At 47.6% G+C, this 20612-nt stretch overlaps 1 long non-coding RNA gene across 1 annotated transcript in view; it reads right to left on the reverse strand.

The window, feature by feature from the left end:
• The window catches only part of LOC102159414, a 342818-nt gene that overhangs the window by 271542 nt on the left and 50664 nt on the right, over positions 1-20612 (reverse strand). Inside the window, exon 2 of the long non-coding RNA XR_002335654.1 lies at positions 8367-8549. This is a non-coding gene — a long non-coding RNA (uncharacterized LOC102159414). The remainder of the gene's footprint in view (positions 1-8366; positions 8550-20612) is intronic.

Below are 20612 nucleotides of genomic sequence, written 5' to 3' on the forward strand. Positions count from 1 at the left end.
GTGCTATACAGTAGGTTCTTGTTAATTATCTATTTTATAAGTAGTGTATATAATTATTCTTTATGAAAGTAGTGTAACAGTGACATCAAAATCTAACTAAGAGCACATAAACTATAACCTACATCACTTAATGACTATCACACCAAAACCTGCATGAGAAAACAGAAATCAGAGGCACATTAAAAAAAATAATAATAATAGCCAAGCAGAATTTACTCCAGGAATTCAAGAATGATTGATTATCAAAAAAATCATTTTGTAATTCAGTATGTTAATCAATCAAAAGGAAAAAATCACATAGATCATTCTCATTGATAGAAGCTGAAAGATATTTGAGAAGTTCATACCCATGCTTGATTTTGTAAAGTGTCTTTTAAAACAACGATGGATATTTCCCTAATGTGATAAAAGATATGCTTGGGCAATAACCACAATAATGTCTAGTGTGGAAACACTGCAAGCTTTCTCATTTAAATCAAGAACAAGACCAGGACATACAATATTAGAACTACATTGTTCTAGTGGTGTGAGAATTGGAAAGGAGAAGGCAAAATTAGCATCATTTTCATCAACTCAAGATAATTGACTAAAAAAACGTTACAAACAATAAGAAAGTTGATTAAGTTTGCTGGTTATAAAATCAACATGCCAAAATACATATGTAAACACCTATGGATTAGAAGATATACTGGAAAAACCCATTTATGATAGCAACAGAAGATCAGATACAGAGAATTAAACCAAGAAACACAGAAAATCTAAGAGAAAAAAAATACCCTGAAACGAGTATGAAACAACAAGAGGAGACTAGGATATGAAGATTCAATGGGAAGAATATGAAAACTCCCCTTATGTTAATGTATAGACTTATTACAATGTTGTTCCCCAAATACCAACAGAGTTGTAATTTGTTTTTTTAATTTTGTTCTTGTTTGCCTGGGTGTTTGAGGGGAAAAATTAAAAAGATTATCCTGAAATGAATAATAATCTCTAGAAATAAATGAGCAAGAATTACTAGAAAAAGCATCTTTTGAAGAAGAGTAACAGGTGGTAAAAGCAGGACCAGCCTTACCAGATATGAAAACACAATATGAGTGATAAAGCTGGAATAGTTAAAACACCTTAGGCCATGGTATGAACAGATGGACAAACCAATGGACCAAAGAGACCCAAAGACACCTTTTCAAAGGGTAGAAGATAGAATTTTAAAATAAATAGCATTGAGCCTGCTGGGTAGCCCTTTGAGAAAGAAAAAAGTCAAGTTGGATCACTGGATCCCCATCTTATACTTTCCACCAAAAGCAACTCAAGCAGAATCAAACATTTGTATTTTTACAAAAGAAAGCCATAAAATTACAGAAAAAAATGGGAGAATTTTACAAATATACTCTTGGAATAGGGTAGACTTTTCTAAATATGATCCAAAACTCAGAGACTATTTTCTAAAGTTGACTAATCTGACCACGTAAAAATCAAGTGTACCTAGTCTGGAGCTGGTGGGATGGAAGACGGCATAAACAAAGCCAACTGACAAATAATAAACTAGAAAAAGAAATTTTAACCATATCACAGTGAATTTTCTGGAAGAAGAAAGAACATCTATAAATCAATGAGAAAGTGGGCAAAGGGTACAAACAGACATTCCTCTAAATGGAGATGATTCTCAAACAGAGAAGATAGTGGCCTCCCCTGTAATAAGAGAAATGTGAACATTACAACACCACTGTTCACCTAACAGATGATCAAAGACCAAAAAGTTCCAAATCCCTGTAGAGAAAAGAGTGCAGAGACACAGTTTTGTTGATCTGTTTGTTTGCTGGTAGAAGTGTAATTCGCTGTCACCTCTATGGGGCTGTGACCTCCTAGCTGGATGTTTGACTCTGGGTTGGTGTCTTAATCCGAGTCTCAGCAACACAGTCTCTTAGAGTCATTTTCAGAATTAAAAGGACCTGTGCATGGAAATGATCACAATGCTCAGAGCAGTAATACTGATATCCTCACAGCCTGGTCAAGCGCCACCTCCTCCCTTGTTGACTCTCTATCCATGGCCAAGGTTGTTCAGGGGGAAGGGGCTCTCCTCCTCCTAGAGTTGGAGGAAGGTACAGGTGTCTCCCAGAGGTCCAACCAAACCTGAGGAGGGGCAGAGCCCTGCCCCACACAGGAGTCCAGAATTTGCCTCCTGAGTAATCCCCAGCTCAGTCCAGCAGCCACAGGCAATGGGCAAGCGCACAAAGCCAGGCGGGGTGCAGCCTTTGGACAGTACTTTGGTGGTGTCCTCTCACTGGCCCAGATCCCCAGCTGCTTGGTTCCAGCTACACCCCCATTGTGAACCAGGGGTTGACGAACTCCCTGGCCTGGCCCAGGTGGGAGAATGCAGGAAGCTCTGTTGGATGCCATGGCAACCACCTGCTAGAGGCCAGCCTCCACCGTGTACCTCCTGACCACCCCCAGCACACACTCCATTCTTCTTGGGGGGAGATGAGCTGGTAGCTACCTGAATTTAAGAGACTGCTGGGTCCAGGACCAAGTTATACCAGGAAAGGGAGGCCTGTACCTGGATCCAGCCAGGGCTGCAACTCACTACATCTGTAAAATCAAGTTGCTTCCCCTCCCTGGGCCCGTCTCCTCACCAGAAAATGAGGGAGCAGGACGAGCAACCTCTGTGGCACCTTCCAGCTATGACATCCTGGGGCTCTAGGATTTCCCCCCAAGAGCTGGCCCTGGAGACCAGCCAGGTTGCTCTTTCTGGTAAGTTCCCCAAGGAAAGAAAAGGGAAGGGGGCCCTGCAGGCTTCAATAGTGGGATGAACTCTTCCATCTTCAGAAATCTCCATCTAGGAGAACTTCTCAACAGGGTGGTCCATGGAAACATTGACAGCAAATGCCTAGGCACCAGGAGAAACGGCAGAGTGGGTGTTCCACAGCCAGTTAGAAGGCTCTTCAGTCCACAGAGAAGAGGCAAAGGATGGAGCCCATGGGCCTGGGGAGATGAGTGGGAGAAGCATCTTGCTCAGGGATAACAGCTGTGCTTGCCCCCCTTCCTCAGGAGGAGCAGTAGAGGGAGGGGCCCAACCAGAAAGACCCCCACAGGAGCTTGATAAGATTCCCCTGAGGCTATGAGGGGCCAGGGGACTGGTATTTAAGCTCCTGCCAGGATAGTAAAGAGCAGGAGAGCCAAGCTCATGAGTTGCTTTGCTGGTAAAGGAAGACCTGCTTCGGGGCTGGAAAGGCCTGCACCCCAGGGTTTGTCAAGGACACAAAATGCTCCTGCATTTCCTGGGACCAGAAATGGCTCCTGTGGGAGGGAAACAACTCTTCTGGAGCCATTTTGCATCCACACGCAAGGGACACGGGGAGGGCAGCAGAACTCCAAAGCGGAGTAGACACTGCAGGTGCAAAAGGGGAGCTGTGGGGAGGACCTGAAAGCTGGAGGATGGCCCGCATAAGGGAGCTACAGTCAGAGGAGCCTCTGGGAACCCACGAGGGGATGAGTCTGCTTCAAACATCTGCTAGGCCCAGAGAGCACAGGGCCACTGGGCCAGCTAGGGTCTCCCCAGGAAAGGGGAGCTTCTCTGAGTCCCACCTATTATAGGAATTAGACCTCACACAATTGTGTCAGCTGGTACAGGGGTCCGTGGGAGGCTGTGGACTCAGTCTGACATTGGGCCTGAAGTCACTGCAGGTCGTGAAGCAAAGGAAGGCAAGGGCAGACCGGAGTCTGTGCCCTTGACAAGTTGCAGAAGGAGCTGGAGCCCCTGCTCAAGCGTTACTGGCATGCCCAGTCCAGGACCCAGAAGCTGAGCAGGAGCCCCTGGGGAGATGCAGCCTGGCCCCAGTGCAGCAGCCAGGAGATTGGTGACAATACATGGGAGCAACGTGGCACCTGAGTCCCTGCACCCACCATCCCAGCATAAGGCCTGCTGCTTCCGCTCTGGCCAAATTTCTCTTGTGGTCAATCCTAATCCAGAATCACCTGGGGAAGGAAATTCTGGGAAACCTAATTCTAGCTGAGCTCCACTGACCAGCTTCTAACAGCATCATTCAGGTAAGATCTCCATTCCTCAGCCTCCCTTCCTAAACTCCAACACCTGAGGGGTCAGTACCTACAGCTGACAGTGGGGCCCAAGCTGGAAAAGGAAAGAAGGGAGCCTGAACCCATCTCCTCCAGGGCAGGTGGCGGGACCCACCTCCCTCAGTATTCAAAGAGAAATCAGGTTGGCAGTCATTGAATCAACCCAAACCACAAAGCATCTGGCAATTAACCTACCTAAAAATTCAAGGGACCTTTACAAAGAAAAATTATAAACAACTAAGCGGTAACATATAAGACCTAAACAATTGCAGGAAACTATCCCCCAAGTCAAACTATTATGCCCATACAATCCTAAACAAAATTATTCCAGCAGGATTGTTAAAAATTAGTTTTTCGTTGACTATGAATGAAGCCTAACATCTTTTCTGTGTATCTGTTATTTGGTTATTTCCTCCTTAGGGAATTGCCTATTTCTATGATTGCTCTCTTTCTGAAAGCTGCCTCCCAGAAGTGACGTGTCACTTATGTTCACATTTCATTGTCCAAATCCTGTCACACAGCCACACCAAACTTGAGGTGGACAGGGAAATGGAGTCCTAACATTTTCCTGAAAGAGAGGAGCACTTCACTCTGTGTGAACAGTCCTGAGGACTACAGTAATCAGTTTTTGAAAAAGAAACTGTAGCACTGCACAGGAACTAACAAAACAATGAAACAGAAGAGAGAACCCAGGGAAAATGTATTCACATGCTATACATTTGTGTGTGTGTTTGACTGGGCCTATGATATGGTGAAATCCTAAAGCAGTAGGGACAAAGATGGTTTGCTTAGTGGGTAGTGCAGTGAAGACTGCCTTCCATAAAAACGAAAATGAAAACCCCAAGATTACTGGGGTTTCTTGACTTGATGAAGACTTCATTACAGTTACAAACTGTATCATTTGTGGGAAAAAAATGACACATATGAGCTTATTTACAAAATAGAAATAGACACACAGACATAGAAAACAAACTTATGGTTACCAAAAGAGAAGAGGGGGGAGGGAAAAATTAGCAGTTTGGGATTAACACACATATACTACTCTACATAAAATAGATAACCAATAAGGACCTACTGTATAGCACAGGGAACTATAGTCAGTATCTTTTAATAACCCATAATGGAAAAGAAGACATATATACACATATGTGTATAACTAAATCACTTTGCTGTTCACCTGAAACACTGTAAATCAACTATAATTGAATTAAAAAAATTTTTTTTTTGGCCTCACCCACAGCATGTGGCAGTTCGAGGGCCAGAGATCCAATGCATGCCACAGCTGCGACCTGCACCACAGCTATGGCAGGCAACACCAAATCCTTAGCCCAATGTGCCACAGGGGAACTTCCTCTTCCATTAGTTTTGTAAAGCTGGTTTAATGTTGCTGAATTCTCTTAGCTTTTTCTTATCTGTGAAGCTTTTGATTTCTCCTTTAAATCTGAATGAGAGCCTTGCTGGGTAAAGTAATCTTGGTTGGAGGTTTTTTCCTTTCATCACGTTAAGTATATCATGCCACTCCCTTCTGGCCTGCAGAGTTTCTGCTGAAGAATCTGCTGATAACCTTATCAGGGTTCCCTTGTATGTTATTTGTTTCTTTTCCCTAGCTGCTTTCAAGATTTTCTCTTTGTCTTTAATTTTGGTCAATTTGATTAATATGTGTCTCGGGGTGTTCCTCCTTGGGTTTATTTTATAAGGTACTCGTTGCACTTCCAGGATTTGAGTGAATGGTTCCTTTCCCATGTGAGGGAAGTTTTCGGCTATTATCTCTTGGAATATTTTTTCTGTCCCTTTCTCTCTCTCTTCTCAGTCTGGCACCCCTATAATACGGACGTTGGTGTGTTTAACATTGTCCCCAAGTTCTCTGAGCCTCTCTTCATTTGTTTTCAATCTTTTTTCTCTTTTCGGTTCCGCATCCTTGATTACCACTAATCGGTCTTCCACCTCACTTATTTGTTCTTCTGCCTCCTGTATTCTGCTGTTGGCTGCTTCTAATGAATTTTTTATTTCAGTTATTGTATTTTGCATCTCTTCTTGCTTAAGTGTTATATCTTGTATCTCTTTGCTCAGTGTTTCCTGTAAATTATCCATCTTTTCCTCCGGTTTGTTTCCGATGTCTTGCATCATCTTCAGCATCAACAGTCTAAAGTCTTTTTCCTGGAGGCTGAGAATCTCCTGATCACTTAGCTGATATTCTGGGGTTTTTTCTTTCTCCCTTATCTGAGTTATAGTTCTCTGTCTTCATTTTTATAGATTTTTGGTGTGGTGACCTTTTTACAGATAATAGAGTTGTAGCCTCTCTTACTTCTGGCGTCTGCCCCCCTTGTGGCTGAAGTTGGTATGGGGGCTTGCTGTAGGCTTCCTGATGGGAGGGACTGATGCCTGCCCACCAGTAGGTGGAGCTGATTCCTATCCCTCTGGTGGATGGAGCTTTGTCTCTGGGTGCCTGGGGGATCTTTAGGCAGCCTGTTTACTGATGGGTGAGGCTGTTATCCCACCCGGATTGTTGTTTGGCCTGGGGCTTTTCAGTGCTGATGAGTGGGGCCACATTTTCCCAAAACGGCCACCTCCAGAGAAACGCATGCTGATGAAGATTCCCAAGAGCTTTGCTTCCAATGCCCTTCCCCCACAACAAGCCACATTCACCCCTGCTTTCACCCAGGAGGTCCTCCAAGAACCACAGCCAGGTCCAATCCAGATTCCCATGGAGACCCTTGGTCCTGGGACCCAGTGCACGCGAAAGCCTGTGTGCGCCTTCCAAGAATGCGGTCTCCACTTCCCCCAGTCCCATGGAGCTCCTGAGCACAAGCCCCACCGGCCTTCAATGCCAGATGCTCTGGAGCTCTTTCTCCCAGTGCCAGATCCCCAGGCGTGGGGGTTTGCTGGGGAGCTCAGAACTCTCACTCCTGTAGGTGAGTTTCTGTGATACAGTTACTTTCCAGTCTGTGGGGCTTCCCACCCCAGAAGTAGGGAGTTGCTTATATTGCATAATCACCCCTCCTACCTCTTGATGTGGCCTCTTCTTTGTCTTCTGGAGTAGGATCCCTCTTCCATTAGTTTTAAGGTTAGAAACAGAAATCAGGTATTTATTCTATTTTTCTGATTTAATTTTTACAGTTAACTTCCTTTTCATTGAGGTATAATGGACATGTAACATTGTATTAGTTTCAGGTATACAACGTAATGATTTGATATTTATATATATTGCTAAGTGGTCACAAGTTTAATTAATATCCATCACCATACATAGTTACAAATTTTTTTCTTATCCCAAACTTTTAAGATCTACTCTCTTATTTGTATAATTTCAAGTATGCAATACAATATTATTAACTATAGTTGCCATATTGTATGTTTTATCTCATGACTTATTTCTTTTACAACTAGAAATTTATACCTTTTGACCCCCTTCACCCATTTTGCCCCCCTAACCCTCACATTTAACTTCTTTATCCAAATGGAATTTATTCTCCTTTTATGATATGACATATATCTGAATGTCTGTCTGTCTTCCTCCCCCTATCCTCTACAGCTATCTAATTTTCCCCAGCATCTTTTATTTGTAACAAAGTGGATCATTTTGTATTATCTTAACAGCTGGCATCAGAATTCCTCTTAGGGAACAACTGTCACAGTTGAGAAGATTCTTTTGATAAATGTGGAATAAAAGGTGAACCCCCTGAAGGCCCAAGCGACAGTGGTACCAAAACTTCGGATAACGCCGCTCCAAATGAGATTCAGAAAGAATTTGTGGTTATTCACATAAAAGAGAGGATGAGAGAGAATGAAAAACAAGAAGAAAGGAAGATGGTGGGGTGGGGGGGGAGCCAGAAAAGTGGCAAGAGGTTGGAATGCGTCAAGGGTCAGTGAAGTATGTCGGAGATGAGGTACCAATATCCATACTTTAGAAGATGAGGCTTGTTATGAATACTAAATCTCTTTGCATTTCAGCAGCATAAACCCCTCCCTCTTTTGTCACACTCCTGCTCAACATTTCTTGTATGGGTGAATTTTTCCAGCTGGGATTTCTTAGACGATTGATACATTATAAAATGGAAGAATCAAAAACTACAAAGAACTAAGTAAAATTTTAGAAGAACAGAAAGCAGGGACATGCCCACCTAGCTACTGGAAATGATACTGCCATGGTAATTGTTTTCGTTAGGATAAGCTATATTTTGCTGCAGAAACAAAAACCCCCAGGTACCATCATTTAAAATAACTAAGGTCTGTTCCTCATTCATGTTACATGTGCATCGAGGGCTGCCTGGAGGATCCAGGCTGACAGCACCTACCTGGCCGGAGCATTGCAGGTTGTCATGGCAGGGGGAAGAGGACATGGTGAATTACACACTGGCTCTGAAAGCTGCATCCCAGAAGTGACATGTGTCACTTATGCCCGCATTTCATTGTCCAAATCCAGTCATACAGCCACATCAAACTCCAGGTGAAGAGGGAAATGCAATCCTACCATTTTCCTGAAAGAGAAGAGCACCTCACTGTTTATGAGCAGTCCTAATGACTACAAAAGTCATTTTTTAAAAAAGAAAACTGTACCACTGGTACAGAAACTAATAAAGCAATGAAACAGAAATGAGAACCCAGAAAAAAAAATGTTATGTGTTTATGTGTATATTATACTGGGTATGGGACATAGTAAAATCATAAAGCATGGTGGGGAAAGGTGGTTTGCTTCATGAGGAATGCTGGGAAGACTGGCTTACCATACAAAAGAAAACAACTTTAAATCTCTCCTTCTACTATATAAAAACTTGAACTCCGGAAGATTAGGGTCCTAGATGTGATCTATAAAACTACAAAACTAATGGAGAATATGTAAAAAGAATGTCTTTGTGACCTTGGTGTGGGAAGATTTCTTTAATAAGACCCCAAAAGACTCAAACCATAAGACAAAAAGAAACCCTGCATTTGACTAGAATAAAATTGAGCTTCCTATTCACTGACACAATGAAAGACAAAATTAACAGGCAGTGACCAGCCAGGAAAAGATACTACAACAACTAAAATAAAGAATATGTATATATCATATTTGAATTTCTCCAAATCAACATGGGAAAAAAATCAGAAAGAACTGAAAAATGGCAAAACATGACTGTTCCCATAGGGTGAATTCTGCAGACCTTCCCTATAACAGGTACGTGAAGAGATGTCCACCTGCATAGTAATCGGAGAAATGCAAAACCAGAGAAGTCCCCCATAAACCCATCAGCCTGGCAACAATTAGAAAGCTAGATAACACCAAGTCTTGGAAAAGATGTTGGGAGGAGACTGGAACCCACAGGCACTGGCGGTGGGAGAGTGCATCTGGGGATGGAGCTGATCTCAGGAGCCGTCTGGCAGTTCCAAGGGAGACTGAACATGGCCAGCAAACCCTCCACTGGGTATGTACTGCAGACACCCATAAATTGTTCATCACAGCAACGTACTGAGGCAGCCTGAGTGTCCTTTGCTAGGGAATCAAAACCAACATTTATTGGATGCATGAGTGTGAAAAATTACATACCATCCAGAAGTAGTGAAAGAGATGTATATACAGCAGCATGAACTAATATGAAAACCAGAGTTGAATGAAACAAACCAAAAAAGTGTGTGTGTGTATGTGTGCATGTGTGTGTGTGTTGGGGCCTGCCACATCTATATGTATATGTACGTGTATATGTATATACACGTACATATATGTTCTGGAGTCTGTATATGTATGTACATGTATATATGTATATACATATGTATGTATACATACATATGATACTGATTAGAAGTAAGGAGGTCAGGATGGGGTGAGCTAGAAAGGTATAATGAAACAAAACAAAATACGGGCCTTTCACAGATGAATGTGACAACTGCCACATACCGCAGGATATAATGAACTCAATCCCGTGCATCTGCCATCTGAAAAACGGGAGGGGAAAAAAGCCACCACTTGGTATCACTGGGCTCACCAAGAGTGGCACTTTCCACTCCTGTCCCATTGGTTACAACAGCTTCTCATAAATTAATCTGCAAATTCCTGGGCTTGGCCCCAAAGACTGGGGTTCAGTAGGTCTAACGTGGAGTTACTGAACCAGGTTCAATTGCATGACAGGAAGCAAGACAAATGCTGAGACGCAGAGCTTTGCAGCAGAGAAAGGGCTGATTCACAAGGCAACCAAGTGAGGAGATGGGAGAACAAACCTTAGTTCTGCCTCCCCAAAGACAGGGGGCTTGAGATATTTATGGGCTAAAAAGGTGGTCTCAGGCCTGGGGAAAGGGGACTGCGGGTGGGGACAAGTGAAGTAATCCAGGTCTGCGCAGGTGTATCTGGGTCACAGGCTTCTTCATGGGATAAGTGTTCAAAGATGCAGGTGCCTAGCATGATTTGAGGATGGAATTTTTAGCCCTCTGATGTCAAAAGGTCATTCATCGGACACTTGTACAGGCCTAGTTTTAGGGGTGGTGGTCTCCACTAGCCTTAGTCAGGTTAAACTAGACAGGAGCCAACCTCCAAGTTGTTGGAACTATACTATAGTGACCAATACATCAGAGGAGTTATCTATATGGCTAGTTAAGGAATCAAAGAATAATCAAGGCCAGCCTAGTCCATGGAGGCAGGTTACAAGCAGAGGGATTTTTAATGGTCTGTTCCCTTACCTGCTGTTCTGTAGGACAAGCTCAAGAATTTCTGTTAGTCACCAGTTTCTGTTCACCTTATGGCGCATGGTTTCAGGATGGGTTTTTCAACCTGTGGCGCACGGGTTCAGTGGGGCCTGAGAATTTGCCTTCCTCACCTGCTCCCAGGTGGTACTGATGCTGCTGTCTAAGGAATAATACCTTGAGCAGCAAGTCAAGATAACTACCAGCATCTGCAGCATCTGTACCTCATACCAGCTCTTTCCACTCCCCAGCAACCAGCTTCCCTACTGGTTTATAAACTCCACCAGGGCAGGATCCTGCCCTGGTGCCCCTTTCCCCCACTCTCCGTGCCTAGCTTGATGCCAGGCACATGGCAGAGATCCCATAAATGTTTGATGATACCAGGCTGGACATTGAAAGTTTTTGACCAAGAAAGTGACTGATAAGAATGAGGGAGTCGGAGTAGGAATCTCACCACCATATGGGGAAGAGTAGCTCAGGGTGGGGGTAAATTATGTTTAAGGGGAGGAAGGTCTAGGCTAGGGGGGCTGGAATGGAAAGGAAGGCTACTGTGTGCCTCCACATCGCCAACTGCTACTCACCTGAGCAACTCTCATCTCTCCTCCTCCCTCTGCCACCCTCACCTCCTCCTCAGCTAAATTCAGAAAGAGCACAGCAGGGGCAAGATCAACAACCACCCCATGGACTAGCCCCAAATCGCTAGGAAATGGGCTTTGGGATGCGGAGGGGGAGAATCTGGTCTGGGGTCTGGAACCGATGCCCAGTCCTCCAAGTCCAGAGTGGATTAACTGTGTGGATGAACAGCAAGTTGTCTGGATATAAGGCCACATGCTGCCTCGTACCCAAAGGGTCAGGGCAGGACCACATCTGAGGATGGAGAGGCATCTGTTAACATTTGTCTCAGCGGCTCTTCCTGCCCCTGCATCACTTTTCTGCTTCTTTTCTGCGCCCTGCCCTTGGTGCATCTGCTGGGAAGAAGAGCACTCAGATGGGGACCTGTCCAGTGGCCACGTCAGCCCGTGCTCTTTCATCTCAGTCCCCAGGCACTAGTGGTGTGAAACATGAAACCCACTAAGACACATCTAAACGCCGAGATTCTGGGAGGTTATTTACACTTGTGTGTGATTTATTCTATTCCCTTCCCCTGATGATTTTTTCCCTTGAGGGGACGGGGGGATGGGGGTGGGGGTGGGGCAAATAAGTTATTCTTTTTTTTTTTTTTTTTTTTTTTTGCTATTTCTTGGGCCGCTCCCGCGGTATATGGAGGTTCCCAGGCTAGGGGTCCAATCGGAGCTGTAGCCACTGGCCCAGGCCAGAGCCACAGCAACGCGGGATCCAAGCCGTGTCTGCAACCTATACCACAGCTCACGGCAACGCAGGATCGTTAACCCATTGAGCAAGGGCAGGGACCGAACCCGCAACCTCATGGTTCCTAGTCAGATCCGTTAACCACTGCGCCACGACGGGAACTCCAAATAAGTTATTCTAATGGTGCAACAGTACCTGTCCAGGGAAGAGGATGAGGACTGCAGTTTTCCCTACCCACCTGGTCAGCGGGCCTTGGGAGGCCAGTCTACCCACTTCAGTCTCCAATTCAGTGTGACCCTCTCCACCTGCATGAATCACTGGGGGCTGGACACAGAGGAGATGCCACATCTTGAACACTGCTCAGATTTTCCAGTTTTCATCCAGGATTCAGGAGATGAGAAAAGACACACTTTATTATGCCGAGGCCCTGGGGAAGGAGTTCCTGGACCTGGTGAGGGAGAGTGTCTGTCGTCCACCAGTCAGTCCCTCCCTTGAGCTGCAGGCTTCCACAGCCCCCAGACTAAGAGACTGCTGAGCGCCCCGACTTCGGGGAGCCCCATTCCCAACCCCAGACTGACCTCTCCTGGCCGGACCCTGCAAAACAGTTTGAAAGAGAGGCTGAGGAGTCATCAAGCCCTCATTGTTTTCTCACCACCTTAGCCCCCAGAAAAGGGGAAAGAGGGGACAAAGAGGACAGAGAGGAAACCAGGAGTAGGCTGGCCATCCCACGCTCCAGCCTCCTGCCTCTCCCCCAGACTCCAGCTGTCGGCCTAAAATCACAAAGCCTTTTCACTCAAAACCCAGAGGAAGAAAAAGAGAGGAAAGCAAAGGGAAGGGAAGAGGCAGCAGCGAATTTCAAAAGGAGGGCTAATTTGTGCAACGCTGGACAGCTGCATTTGCATAATGAAATGTGCAGAGGATGTTTGGCTCATGTATTTTTTAGAAGGTTTAACTTTAATTTTATTTAGCCTAAGAAGGGCATGTCACTCAAACTCCGCTGGTCATTTATAAAAATATTTCAATTGTGTTTCCAAGGAGCTGTCTTTCTGGCCTAAGTGGCTGGTGCCGGAGGTTGTGAATGCTAATGCAGAGGTCTGGAAATCGATGGGGAGGGCAAGCCGGGGAGAGAGGAATGGGAGGGGGAGAGACACCAAGAAAGAGACACCGAAGACACAGCGAAGGAAGGACAAGCAGGATGATAAAGTGAGAAGGAGACCCTAGTGGAGAGCCGGACAAGGCCCCCTGGGCTCAAAAGAAGCAGGTCAGGTAAACATCCGCAGCGGGAGAGGGGATGGGCGTTCCCAGTGGACCACCCCTCACTCTGGCTGGTGGGCCCCACCTCCCGGCCTGTGCTCTAGGGATTAGAAAACTAGATAACACCCAGTCTTGGAAACGATGTCTGGAGGAGACTGGAACCCGCAGGCAATGGCGGTGGGAGAGTGCATCTCGGGATGGAGCTGAACCAAAGGTGTCACAATCGGAGGTCACAATACCTGGTCCAGAATGTAGAGTGGAGGGGCCAAACACCCCCGCCTGAGATAGTGCCTCAACCCCTACTGTATACGAGATAAAAACTACACGCTCAGCCAAAGTCGCCCAACTCTCATTCACGAACTTGGCAAGGGGTATAAGGTAGCTCATATGTGACATGTGACACATGACAGGCAAGCTGAGGGGGGGCAGGGATTTGGAGTTGAGATGATTCAAATTTGCTTGAATTAATCACTTGAGCAAATCTCTTAGCCTCTGATCCTCCAGTTCTTCATCTTGAAGCAGAGGAAGGCTGTCCGCTTGTCAGGTCGTCATGAAGTTTGACATCCTGCATCCTAGTGCGCACGGCTCCCGGAGGGAAGAGAGGTTGAGGGGCTGCGGCCAGGCACCCTGATGGAGAGACTGCATGTGCAAAGCCATAGTCCCTGGCAGCTTAGGAGACAGGAGCAGAGAGGTGAGAGCAGAGCCAGCTCCTGCCCTTGGTGATGCCTCACGTGGAATTACTACTGCTTTTATTTTGTTGGCCCTTGTCAACCACAGAGTTTTGACAAAGACTAGAGGACAGAGACTGTTGGAAGTGGAATGGGTAGAAACAATCAAAGGCAATACTCCATCAGACTCTCATTTCAAAGACAGCCCAGAGAGGGGACTGAACAGCCCGAGGTCACAGAGCGGGTCATGCAGAGCCTGGACCCAAACCCCCTTCTCCAGGAAGCCTCTCCTTCCTTTCAGGTGACAAGACTAACAGCTTCTGATGGGGGACCTCCCCGTACCGCACCCTCAACACACACACACACACACACACACACACACACACAATCAGGCAGAGCTTGAATAAGCTTCGAGGGCACCAGTTTCTGATGTGCAGGGGAGGAGGCAGCTGAGACCAGACTGGGTGGGAGAAGAGCCAGCGAGGGGGCTGGCGCTGGCCACTGCGGCCCCTGGGGAGAAAGGCGTGTGCATATGGCCAGCCAGGCCTGGCAGCCTGAGCACACTAATCCTGCTGTCAGCCAGGCCGGGCGCCGGATTAGGAAATGTCACGTTTCAAAGGAAATTATTTCCATTTGCTCCCCAGGAAAGAAAAAGGCAGAAAGACAAGCAAACTCCCAGGGTTGTGGAGTGGGAGACAGGCCAGAATACGGGCCTTAGAAAGGAGCCTCCCTCCCCCTCCTCCAGCCACTCTGCCCAGAAATGACAGCCATCGCCTCACTGAGTTCATCCTGGCCAAGGACAAATGGATTTCACAGTTTATCAACGGAGGAAGGGGCGTGTCATGGACTCATCAACCGTGACCCACCTTTGGTCCCTGCTTTCCTGCCCCAGTCTCAGCCACAGCTCCACGCTGGAACCCCCTCACACGGCTGGCTCCCTGGGCCCTGCCCCCTGGGATCAGCGAGTCTAAGATAGACATGGCCCTTGACCTTCTGTGCAGGTGCCAGCACCTCTGCCCCCATGCGCCCCTGAGACCCTGCTCTTGTCTGGAGCTCCCCACTCTGCAGGCAAGACAGAAAACCTCAAGATACAGAGAATGAAATCAGACATTCTCCCTCTCTAGATTTCTCTATTATTTTTCGGCTCCTCTACCTTCCCCAGCCTCATCTGAGACAATAATAAACACTTCACATTCTCACCGCCGCTGAAAATTATGGGGCTTCTTAATTGCAAAAGTAATGTCACAATATTAACAATTAATTAATTCTAATCTGGCCCAGAAGAGAGGAGGTCGAGCATACAATCGCCCCGCAGCCTCAGGAGCCGAGGACCACCCCAGCGGGTATTGTGATTGAAATATATTTGTATGGAGTTATTAGATACTATCTGCAATCAATCCATTACCATAAACTTAAGCTTCCACGTTCTTTCATATTAAATGAATTTTCATATCACATTTCCCAATAAGTACTGCCTCGAGTCAACCCTTATTTATCTAATAACGCCATGCAAATATTTTATTATATTTCAATGAAATGTGTCCAAAACTATTACCTTGTGCTGCCTTTGGGGTGAGGAGGGAGCAGGGCTGAGTGGGAGGTGGGGAGGCTTCCCTCTGCATCTGCTCAGTGAAAAGCAGCCCCCTCCCCCTGCTTCTCTGCCCCCACTCCAGGTACCCCCCTCAGAGAGGTACGTCCGCAGGGAAAGGATTCCTGAACCCCAGATAAATGAGGACCTGCAGGATAAATGTAAGCCCTTCAAGGAGAAAAGCAGGGACCCCTAAGAGCCCTCTGCCTGCCCCACCCCTCCAGCCATGGACCAAGATCAAGGCTGGCTTCATAGATGGGTGACCTGTGCAGTCACACTCAGGACCCTCCACTCTGTTTAATGGTCTGCCATCTCCATGTTGAAATCCTTAATCATTTTTTGAACAAGGGGCCCCACATTTTCCTTTTTCATGGAGGGATCCCACAAGTTACATAGCTGGTCCTGTGCAGGGTATACTTCAATTCTACTTCCCGACACGCCGCACGCTCTGGGGTGTTTCCCTACCATCTAGCAGCCCAACCTTTGTGGTAAGAAGAGGCCCTTCTGGTCTCGTCTTCCTGACACAAACCCTCTCCCAAAGAGGCCGCCTTGGTGCAGATGGGGACCCACCCAGAGGCTTGGCCTGAGGCCAGGCATCCAACAAGCAGAGAAAGCAGACTGGATCCCAACTCCTGGACCCGAGTCTTGGTGACTCCCTGAGGTTGCACTGCTGGGGACACTGTCACAAGGCCATCCTGGGCATGGGGACAGTTGGTCCAGGTGACAGCTCTAACAGCATCCAGCTCCAGCCCAGCTCGTATCTCCCAGAATGCAGCCCCTGTCCCATATCCATCTGAGGCTACCCCCACTGTGGCTGAGTTAGAGCTGAGCCTGTCTCCCGTCCCTGTTCAGGTCTAACCAGTCTTGGAAGGACCGGTTTCTTGCTGCACAAAGCTGCCAAACGGCCACTGGGTTCTTTTCGCTTTATGGCCCATTCGGCCAAGAAACATTTTCCAGGGACTGGCGGGCATCTACAAAGCAAGCTTACACACCATTACATTCCCTGGTCTTCAGTTTTACCCATCTGCAATATGGGAAATAACATCCACCATGAAAAATCTCTCAGTGCTTTTGCAGAAAATAGGTGAAACAGTAAATGTTTTCAAGCACCATGTGGAGAATTATTCTATTTGATTCCTAGTGCTTGCGGAAGTGTGTCTAGGGTAACATAGATCCTCAGTGATCTGCCATGTATTTCCCAGGCTTGTGGCGCCCCACGTAAGCCTCCTTACAGTCACCCCCATGCCCCCAATAACCCTCCTTTCTCCTTGACACTTTACCCAAACTTCAATCCCCTTAGAAAGGCAAGGAGGGCTCTTGCAAACCCATCCATGGTAAAGTGGAATTGACTGATAACGAGAAGGAATAACGAGTCCCACTGAAGGATCTGCTTGTCCACTACACCCCGGCCTCACAAACACCAGCCCCCCATTTCCCACCCCACTGACGCAGGACTGAGCCGGCAGAGCTGGGCCCAGCTCCCCAGGCCAGCTGGGCTGGGAAAGGCCACTGGCCACCGAGTTCTCCAAGATGAAGCTGCCCTCTTTCCAGGCCCATTTCCATTTGCGCTTCCTGCCTGCCCTCTCCTCTCACTCCCAAGGTATACATTCAACTTCTGTGAAGCCATTTTACAGATGAGGAAACTGAGGCCACAGGCTGAGTCACTGCAGACTTGAGATCCTATTTAGGATCTTCTTCTCACAGGGTATTTGCACCGTAAATGCTCCTGCTCACAAAGTAAAACCTTGACTCTAGAATCCTGAAATGTCTTGATGTCATTGATTCATTTGGCAAATATTTATTCTGTGTGGATGGTGAGCCAAGCACAGTTCCGGGCACTAAACAACCAGACACAAGCCTGTGCCTCCAGGAGCGACATTCTGGCCTTTGATCGCCGTCCTCCGGTGACCCAGAACCTGGGCCCAGGGTTGAGCCCAGAGGGGCCACTCCTTGGCATCTAAGCCAAGTCAGGAACCACAGAGAAAGGAGCCAGGGCCAGTGGCCTGCCCACCTCCTGATTAGACCCCCTGCTCTCTCAGGCTTGGCCTGGCCTCTGAGTGGAGATCTGAGATTTGAGGAGAGTCAGAGCCACCACTCACAGGAGAGGAATTCCAGGCACCAGGATGGAGGAGAGGTTTCGTGACGGGGAATCTTCGCAGGTGCCCTAAACTGTGCCCTGGAGGAAACCACTCACTAGTTAGGTTAGCTTGTACCCAGGCCTCCCCATTGTGTGTGTGGTGTGTGTGTGTGTGTCTGTGTGTGTGTGTGTGTGTGTGTGTGTGTGTGTGTCTGTGTCTGTCTGTGTGTGAGAGAGAGACAGACAGACAGACAGACACCCATGACTCAGCCCTAAGCTCCCTGAAGGCAAAGATGCCAGTCCCTGTTATTTAGGCACCCCACCCGGCCACATTCAGAGCTTCTCAGTCCACAGGGACTGACCACTGGACAATCTCCCTGCCTGCCTGACAGGGCGCAGACCCGCCCAGCCCCGCCCCGGGGGACAGAGCTCCTCCTCCCCACGTTCCATTCCCGCTCCCTCCACTCTCTTTCCTCTAATCACTCACGGTGACAGATTGACAGAAGTGCCCCCACCAGATAAAATTGCCTCTGGGCACAAGTACAAAACATAAAACATTTAGGGAAAATCATCCAAGAACAGTTGGCACCATGAGTAAACTGCTTTAAACACTCAACTATAAGCAACCCGTTTAAAACTCTGGCTCAGCTGAGTCCTGGCATCAGCCTGGCTAGCTTTGCAGGATCCCCCACCCTCAGCCTTCTTGGGACCCTCTGGATCACAGCCACCCTCTCCTGCCCCTGCTCCAGAAACTGGACAGTACCCTTCCTTCCCCACAGAAACATCCCAGGAAGTCTCAACACTGGAGGACACAAAAGGGGGAAATTGGCTTTTATGGAATCTTTCCCTGGCAGACCCCCACCACACACAACCTGTTACAGGGCTGAGGACCGAACAGGTCTGACTGGGACGCATCTTTCGACTGGGGCGCTAATTCCAAGGTAGGCCACCACTGAGCCTGGCCTCCCTGACCATTCTTTGCATCTGAATAGCATTTACGATCCACAGAGTGGCTCCACACCTTTCATCCCACTGGCCCTCACAACAGCCTGTATGGTGGGCTTATAGCTCCATTCTTGAGGTGCAGCAAGGTCCAGAAACAAGGGCCCAGGTCATAGAGTTGGCAGAAGACACAGCTGGGACAGGAAGCCAAGGCACTCTTCTTCAAAGCCTTCCCGTCATACAGAGCTGCCTCCTGCCCACACTCAGCCACTCTTTACACTGGAGGTGTTCTCCTCCCCGGGATCAAGGCAGGACCGGTTGCAGCTCCAGGGAGAAGCAACACTGGGAGCCGGGTGGGCTCTGAGGGGTGGGACTTCCCCCAGGACCTGGCTGTCACCTTGGGTGGCGCTCTCCTCCTAGGGAACCCAGGCCGGGGTCTGCTCCCAAGTGGGAGCTGAGTCCAGGCTGTCCCCTCCCTGCCGTGGTATTCCCTGAGACCCACCCCCAGGCCCCAGGGAGAAACATCCTCCCGCCTGTGTCTGACCAACAGGAGTTGTGTAAAGTCACCCCTCGTCCAAGTCTCTAGCAGATGCTCCAGAGACCTTCCTCACATTTGCAAGATCCCCAGCACTCCCATAACTCTCATCTCTTCTCCACTGAGCCCAAGAGTATGAGACTGGCACTAATGTCCCCATTTAATGGATGAGAAAACCAAGGGCTTGAACAGGTTAGAGGAATAGTCATGAGTTATCCGTAGCTAAGAAATGGCTGAAACAGAACTTGAATCCAGATTCTCTGACCCAGAGTTCGCTCCTGCTTCTGTCATCAGTGCTGCCAAACAAGTACCACGCAGCCAGCTCTTGGTGGTGATGGCCTCCTGGTGGACCAGATCCCCAGAGCCTTCCTTGTGCATAGATGCCTTTGTCTGCTGTGGTCCTGCTGGGCTCTGGGGCAATGAAGTCATTGCCTCTCTCCTTGTCTTAGTTACCCTTCCACTTAACATATATGTATATTAAACATCTCCAAAGTGTCGGGAATAAAGACGATGAACAAGACACCAGTTCCTTCCTAGAAAGAGCTTCATGGCGGGGGTGGGGAACAGTGAGTAAAGCAGCTGTGAAATCCCACTGCGATGGTTTCCATGATGAAGTGTGCATAGGGTGGTTTGGTGGGTCTCAAAAGATGAAAATCTTGAGAAAGGAGATATCTAAGATGTTACCCGAACCAGGTAAAGAGGTTTGCCAGGCAAATGGGGACGGGGGGGTGGGTAGGGCACTCCAGAGGGGACAGCATGGCATGCTTGGGACAGCAAGTGTTTCTTCCTGCTATAGCAGTGACCAGGATGGGGGCAACTCAGGGGAGAAGGGCCTGGAGAAACAGCAGAGGCCACATCCTGCAAGGGCAGGTGCGTATTTAGGTGCCTGGGAGCCTGAGAGCAAAGGGGATCTACTAAAGGCTTTGGAGAAAAAGAGTAGTAATTGTCTGGTCCTAACAGAGACAAAGGATTGGAGAGGGAAGGATTGGAAGCTGGGAGATAAATTTGGGAGCTAAGGTAGTCATCAAGAAGCTGTAGAAATGGAGAGATAGGGAAGCATTTGAAAGAGACTGCAGAGGTAGCGCTGGCATTATTATTATTATTATTATTACTATTATTGTTTTTTAGGCTGCACCTGTGACATATGGAAGTTCCCAGGCTAGGGGTTGAACTGGAACTGCAGGTTCCAGCCACAGCAACATAGATCATGGCAACACCAGATCCTTAACCCACTGAGCAAGGCCACAGATGGAACCCACGTCTTCATGGATACCACTGGATTTGTTACCACTGACCCATGAAGGGATCTCCAGAAGCTGGTGCTTTTAGAAGGCAGAAAATGAAAGCAGTCAAAGCTGACATCAGGGCCTCTGGCTGAGCAGCCAGGGAGAGAGGGTCCAGGGCCACAGCACTGCCAGGAACATAGCAGGCACTCAACAAATGTGTGTAGAAAGAATGAATTCGGAATTCCCATCATGGCTTAGTAGTTAACGAACCCAACCAGCATCCATGAGGATG

This window comes from Sus scrofa, chromosome 9 (genome assembly GCF_000003025.6).
Source record: "Sus scrofa isolate TJ Tabasco breed Duroc chromosome 9, Sscrofa11.1, whole genome shotgun sequence".
Taxonomy (NCBI): Eukaryota; Metazoa; Chordata; class Mammalia; order Artiodactyla; family Suidae; genus Sus; species Sus scrofa.